We start from the raw sequence: 6,064 nt of genomic DNA, 5'->3' as shown, positions 1-6,064 counted from the left end.
ACAACCCGCCTCTTCTGCCAATATTTCCGACCACCCTAACTGATTTCAATTACTCTAATCCATAACTGGTTCCCAGAGAGACCCTGAGACACTATTTACAGCCTTTCCTTTGCTATAAATAAACCATATATTGTTCACCAAGTGTGACCCCAGTATGGTTTTGTGCATAAATACTCAAAATGCCAAGCAAATGCATTAGTCACCCACAAGCTCCTTTTGCTAATGTAGGGAATGCAGATCCACAGGAAGTCATAGCCAAAAGGCTCGTGATGGCTCATGCATCCCCTTTCTCCTCCCTCCAATATACAAATAAAAAAATCAGTAACTCTACAGAGTAGAATCTTCTGTGGGAGAGTTCTGGTTCATTCCATCTCCTTAGATGTAACCTAGCTGCAGGGAAAGAAAAAACCACTTTTGCTCTGCTTGAGAAATGGGTTTCTACTATCGACTCTAAGTTGTGATATGGAAGCAAGGTCTTCTGACTTGATCATCTCGGGATGTTTCGTAGCAGAATAAGGCTGACTGTAGCCAATCAGGAGTCATTGAAAAAGAAAACTATCTAGGTGCTTTTGGGTGGCCATGGCTTTAGTCATGCGGCCTAATAGGATATTCATTGGGTCAATACGTAGAGCATGTTGTCTTCTCTCTTGCTTGTGCAACTAGGTCCTGTCTGGCTAATGAGAGGGAGAGGACACTTTAGATTTCCCACTCTTGTCTTTGTCTCCCTATCACAGCCTTCCCCTCACATAAAAGGGTCCATTCTCTGAATGTGACAGTTCTGCATCTCCATTTTTCAAAAGCCTTTGCAGTGTCCAGAAGGTCTCTGTTAGGTAAGAGCAATTCCAAAAATACAAAGAATCTACTTCACACATTCTTGTGTTCACAAAACTTCGCAGGGCATTGTTTTATGTCAGAGATGTAAATAGCTGTGGTCATGGGGATGAATGAGAAAATGTCTTTGCTTCCTTCATCCATAACCACTTCTCTGATCATCACAAAACCCTGTTTCCTTAAGATCCTCTTTGAGATCTCTTGTGTGGTCACGAGAAGAAACAACAGGCACAAATTTTGGTTTTGTTTTTTTGGAATAAATACCATAATGGAGCTCCGGGTTAAGAACATTTGCTGCTCCTTCCAGAGAATTCAGGTTTGGTTCCCAGCACCCACGTCAGGTGGCTTGCAAACACTTGTACCACTAGTTCCAGGGGATCTGAGACCCTCTTCTGGCCTCTTAAGGCACCCACACATATGTGACATACACGTACGCAGCCACATACATATAAATAAATATTTTTTAAATCTTCATTTTAAAATTCCATAATGATGCTGCATGTGCTGGTGCACACCTTTAATGCCAGTACTTGGGAGGCAGAGGCAGGTGGATCTCTGAGTTTGAGTTTAGCCTGCTCTACAAAGCAAGTTACAGGACAGACAGGGCTACACAGAGAAATCCTGTCTTGAAAACCAATAATAATAATAATAATAATAATAATAATAATAATAATAATAATAATAATAATAAATGAATGAATAAAATGCCATAATGAAACCTAATTATTTACATCTCTTTATTTTATATTTTTATTGATTTTTATAGAGCTCTACATTTTTCTCTGTTCCCCTACCTGCCTCTCCCCTCCCCCCTTAACCCTCCCCCAAGGTTCCCATGCTCCCAATTTACTCAGGAGATCTTATCTTTTTCTACTTCTCATGTAGATTAGATCTATGTAAGTCTCTCTTAGGGTCTGCATTGTTGTCCAAGTTCTCTGGGATTGTGGTTTGTAGGCTGGTTTTCTTTGCTTTATGTTTAAAAACCACCTAAAAATGAGTACATGTGATAACTGTATTTTTGTGTCTGGGTTACCTCACTCAAAATAATGTTTTCTAACTCCATTCATTTTCCTGCAAAATTCAAGATGTTGTTATTTTTTCTGCTGTGTATTTTTTTCTCCATTGTGTAAATGTACCACATTTTCTTTATCCATTCTTCAGTCGAGGGGCATTTAGGTTGTTTCCAGGTTCTGGCTATGACAAACAAAGCTGCTATGAACATAGTTGAGCACATGTCCTTGTGGCACAATTGAGCCTCCTTTGGATATATATGCAAAAATGCTATTACTGGATTTTGAGGAAGGTTGTTTCCTAATTTTCTGAGAAATTGCCACACTGACATCCAAAGGGGTTGTACCAGCTTGCATTCCCACCAGCAATGCAGAAGTGTTCCCTTTTCCCCACAACCTCTCCAGCATAAGTTGTCATCAGTGTTTTTGATCTTGGCTATTCTCACAGGTATAAGATGGAATCGCAGAGTTGTTTTGATTTGCATTTCTCTGAGGACTAAGGATGCTGAACATTTCCTTAAGTGTCTTTCAGCCGTTTTAGATTCTTCTGTTGAGAGTTCTCTGTTTAGGTCTGTACTCCATTTTTTTTATTGGATTATTTGTTCTTTTGGTGTCCAATTTCTTGAGTTCTTTGTATATTTTGGAGATCAGACCTCTGTCTGATGTGGGGTTAGTAAAGATCTTTTCCCATTCTGTAGGCTGTCGTTTTGTCTTGTTGACCATGTCGTTTGCTTTACAGAAGCTTTTCAGTGTCAGGAGGTCCCATTTATTAATTGTTTCTCTCAGTGTCTGTGTTGCTGGGGTTATATTTAGGAAGTGGTTCCCCGTGCCAATGCATTCAAGTGTCTTCCCACTTTCTCTTCTATGAGATTCAGTGTGGCTGGCTTTATGTTGAGGACTTTGATCTTTTGGACCTGAGTTTTGTGCATGGTGACAGATAAGGGTCTATTTTAATTCTTCTACATGTTGATATCCAGTTATGCCTACATTATATTTGTTAAGTATGCTTTCTTTTTTCCATATGATATTTTTTGCGTCCTTGTCAAAGATCAGGTGTTTGAAGATGTGTGGATTGATATCTGGGTCTTCTATTTGGTTCCATTGGTCCTCCTGTCTGTTTTTATGCCAGTACCAGGCTGTTTTCAGTACTATAGCTCTGTAGTAGAGTTTGAAGTCAGGGATTGTGATGCCTCCAGAATGTTAGCCAAGCATGGTGGTGCATGCCTGAAATGCCAACACTTAGGGAGTGGAAGCAGAAGGCTAGTGAAGCCAAGGCCAGCCTTCGTCATTCTGGCTCAGCCTTCAGCAGTCGACACTGGGGATATTGCAGAAGTCTTAACTGCCGTCTCTCTCCCCTCTGGTGTCTTCAAACCATTTTTCCATGAATTAATATTTCTAAAACATTATTGTTGCTCCTCATTTCCCTCATGTCCTCCGTGATCTCACCCCTACCCAGCTCACAGATTTCCCCGTATGTCCTCTATAATCGTTTATGTCAACTTCCTTGTCTTCTTGAAACATACCATACTTCTGTGCCTCTGTCTTGCCATGTGTGTCATTTCTGTGACAACCTTTACTAAGTGATAATTCCTACATCATCTATTTCACTTAAAGTATACACTTCAGTGGCTTCTGTATGTTCAGAGCTGCGCAACTCTTATCATAATCAACTTTAGACCATTTGGGCCTCACCCGTCCACCACCATTCCCTAGCCCCCAAGTTCCTTGTCTCAGCCCTTGGCTAGCACCGATTTAATTTGTCTATTTTGGATACTTTATGTAAATGAAATCCTGTAATACATGGCCTATTGTAGCTGACTCCTTTCATTGGTATTGTTTCAATATTTCATTGTTCATTATTGATAAACAACATTCTATTCATATACATAAGACATCTTGTGTGTGTTCCATCCATTTGTTGATGGATTTTGAGTTATTTTCATTTGGGAATTATTGTGAATGCTGAAAAAAAAATTTTCTCTAAACACATATCTCCAAACTTTTGAGTATATACATTTCAAAGAGAAATTTCTGGATTATATGGCATCTGTGTTTAACCTTGCGACGAACCAGTGAACTGTTTTCTAAAGCAGCTGCATCATTTTACATTCCCACCAATGGTACATGAGAGTTCTAATTTACCCACATGTTACGGACATGTATTATCTTAAGTATACAGAACTAAGGAACGAAGAAAGCCTGGGGGCAAAATGTAGTTGGGATAATTTAAGAAAAGCTGGCAAGAAACTCGCCAAACTAAGGCCAGGCATTCCTAACTAAGAATAAGCTTTTGTGTGTAAATTATTTGGAATCTAAGTAGTAGCCCCCCCCCCCCCACACACACACACACCAAAAAAGCCAAAAGAGTAAAACATCACCCAGCAATTTTTCTTCTGGTGTTTTGCAAATATAGAATGGTCTGTGTTTAAAACATAAAATTAGGCCAGGCGATGGTGGCATGTGCCTTTAATCCCAACACTTGGGAAACAGAGGCAAGCAGATCTCTGTGAGTTCGAGGCCAGCCTGGTCTACGAGTGAGTTCCAGAACAGGCTCCAAAGCTACACAGAGACACCCTGTCTCAAACAAACAAAACAAAAACATAAAATTGAAAACTGTCCTAAAATTTTTAGCTAGCACGGGACTTTTCGGCCTTGGCACTATTGACATCTTGGGCCAGATAGATTTCTTTTTGTGAGACTATGTTGTGGACTGTGAGCGCTTAGAGCACCCCTACTCTCTACCCACTAGGTGTCAGTAGCTCCACCCACTCTCCCACAGCTGTGGCAACTGAAATGTCTCCAGACATCCCTAACAGGGCTTTTTACCTAAAAGGTTTAACTACAAAATGGTGACTCAAGAAAAAAGTCATTTTACCTCCCAGACAGACAACCACCCACCCTCCACCCCCACCCCACGCACACACAGAGCAAAACCAAAATCTGCCTCAAATGCTAAGAATGTCAAGACTGGGAAACTTACTAAAAAGGAACAAAACCTTGGGAAATGTGAAAGAGCTAAGATTATGCTTTGTTCCTCAGTTCTGATTTTTTACTTTTTTGGGTTTTTTTTTTTTACTTTTTTTATTAAATCTTTTCATTTATTTTACATACCAGCCAGTTTCCCCTCCCTCTTTTCTTCCCCTTCCCTCCCCACCACCACTCATTTAGCCCCACCCACTCTTCCTCCAGTCAGAAAGGGGAGGGCCTTCCATGGGAGTCAACAAAGCACATCACATGATGTAGAGGCAGGAGCAAGCTCCTCCCCTTGCATCAAGGCTGGGTGAGGCTACCCTGCATGGGAATAGATTCCAAAAGAGCCAGCTCATGCACCAGGGACAGGTCTTAATCCCACTGCTAGGAGATCTACCAACAGACCAAGCTACACAACTGTCATCCTCGGTTGGTCCCAAGACTATGTTTTTATTATTGGATTATATCCACAGTTAACCTTTGATTATTTGTTATTGATTTAATTGGTTATGCTGCTGGTATCAATTCACACCCCACGTTCTATCTCCCTTGTAACGTCTCAGGGATGTAGCACTTGAGGAGAGCTAAGATAGCGTGTTCCATCTCCCATGCAAGTCATACTCAGAGGCAGTTTCGATGTATGATCCAAGTCAACCAAAACAAATATCAGGAGTTTTTGGTAGGAAACCAGCCAGTATCCTTTTTCCAATTAGAAGTGAAGAAGAAAAAAAAAAAAAAACCCCGCCTATTGCCAGAAGTCATACTGAGATTGCAAGGGAGTGTGTTTTTTGTTTGCACAATTCTGAACAAAGCCAAGTGGAAATGCAGGGCCCTTGGTGATGTCTTTAGGCTTCCGGCTCAAGCCTCTCCGAAAGCTATTGCCAGTCTCTCGAGTTTTTATCCTCTGGAGTTATGAATTCCCTTTATTGTTTAAGCTACTGTGAGTTATATATTTCTGATCTTGATACTCAAAGATTGATATAAGAATCCGCTAATGTTGCTTTAACTTTGGCACAGTGGCTGTGCCTTAATCCACTGCTATCCCAGCCAGCAACTGCAACTCCACAGTTACTGGCCTGCTTCTCTGGGAGTGGCCTGGCGGCTCAGGATGCAGCCTGGTGCCCATTCCGTTCCTGCAGGCACCAGTGCTGTGGCCGCTGCTAAAGGTAGTTTTAACTAGATCTCTATCGTTCTAATTTTAAATAAAACTCAAAATTCAAAGGCTGGAGTGAAAACCTGCGAGCTCAGAGAGG

Source organism: Microtus oregoni, unplaced genomic scaffold (assembly GCF_018167655.1).
Source record: "Microtus oregoni isolate MIOR12 unplaced genomic scaffold, Mior012 001279F_ref0000172, whole genome shotgun sequence".
NCBI lineage: Eukaryota > Metazoa > Chordata > Mammalia > Rodentia > Cricetidae > Microtus > Microtus oregoni.
This window is presented reverse-complemented; position numbering follows the sequence as displayed.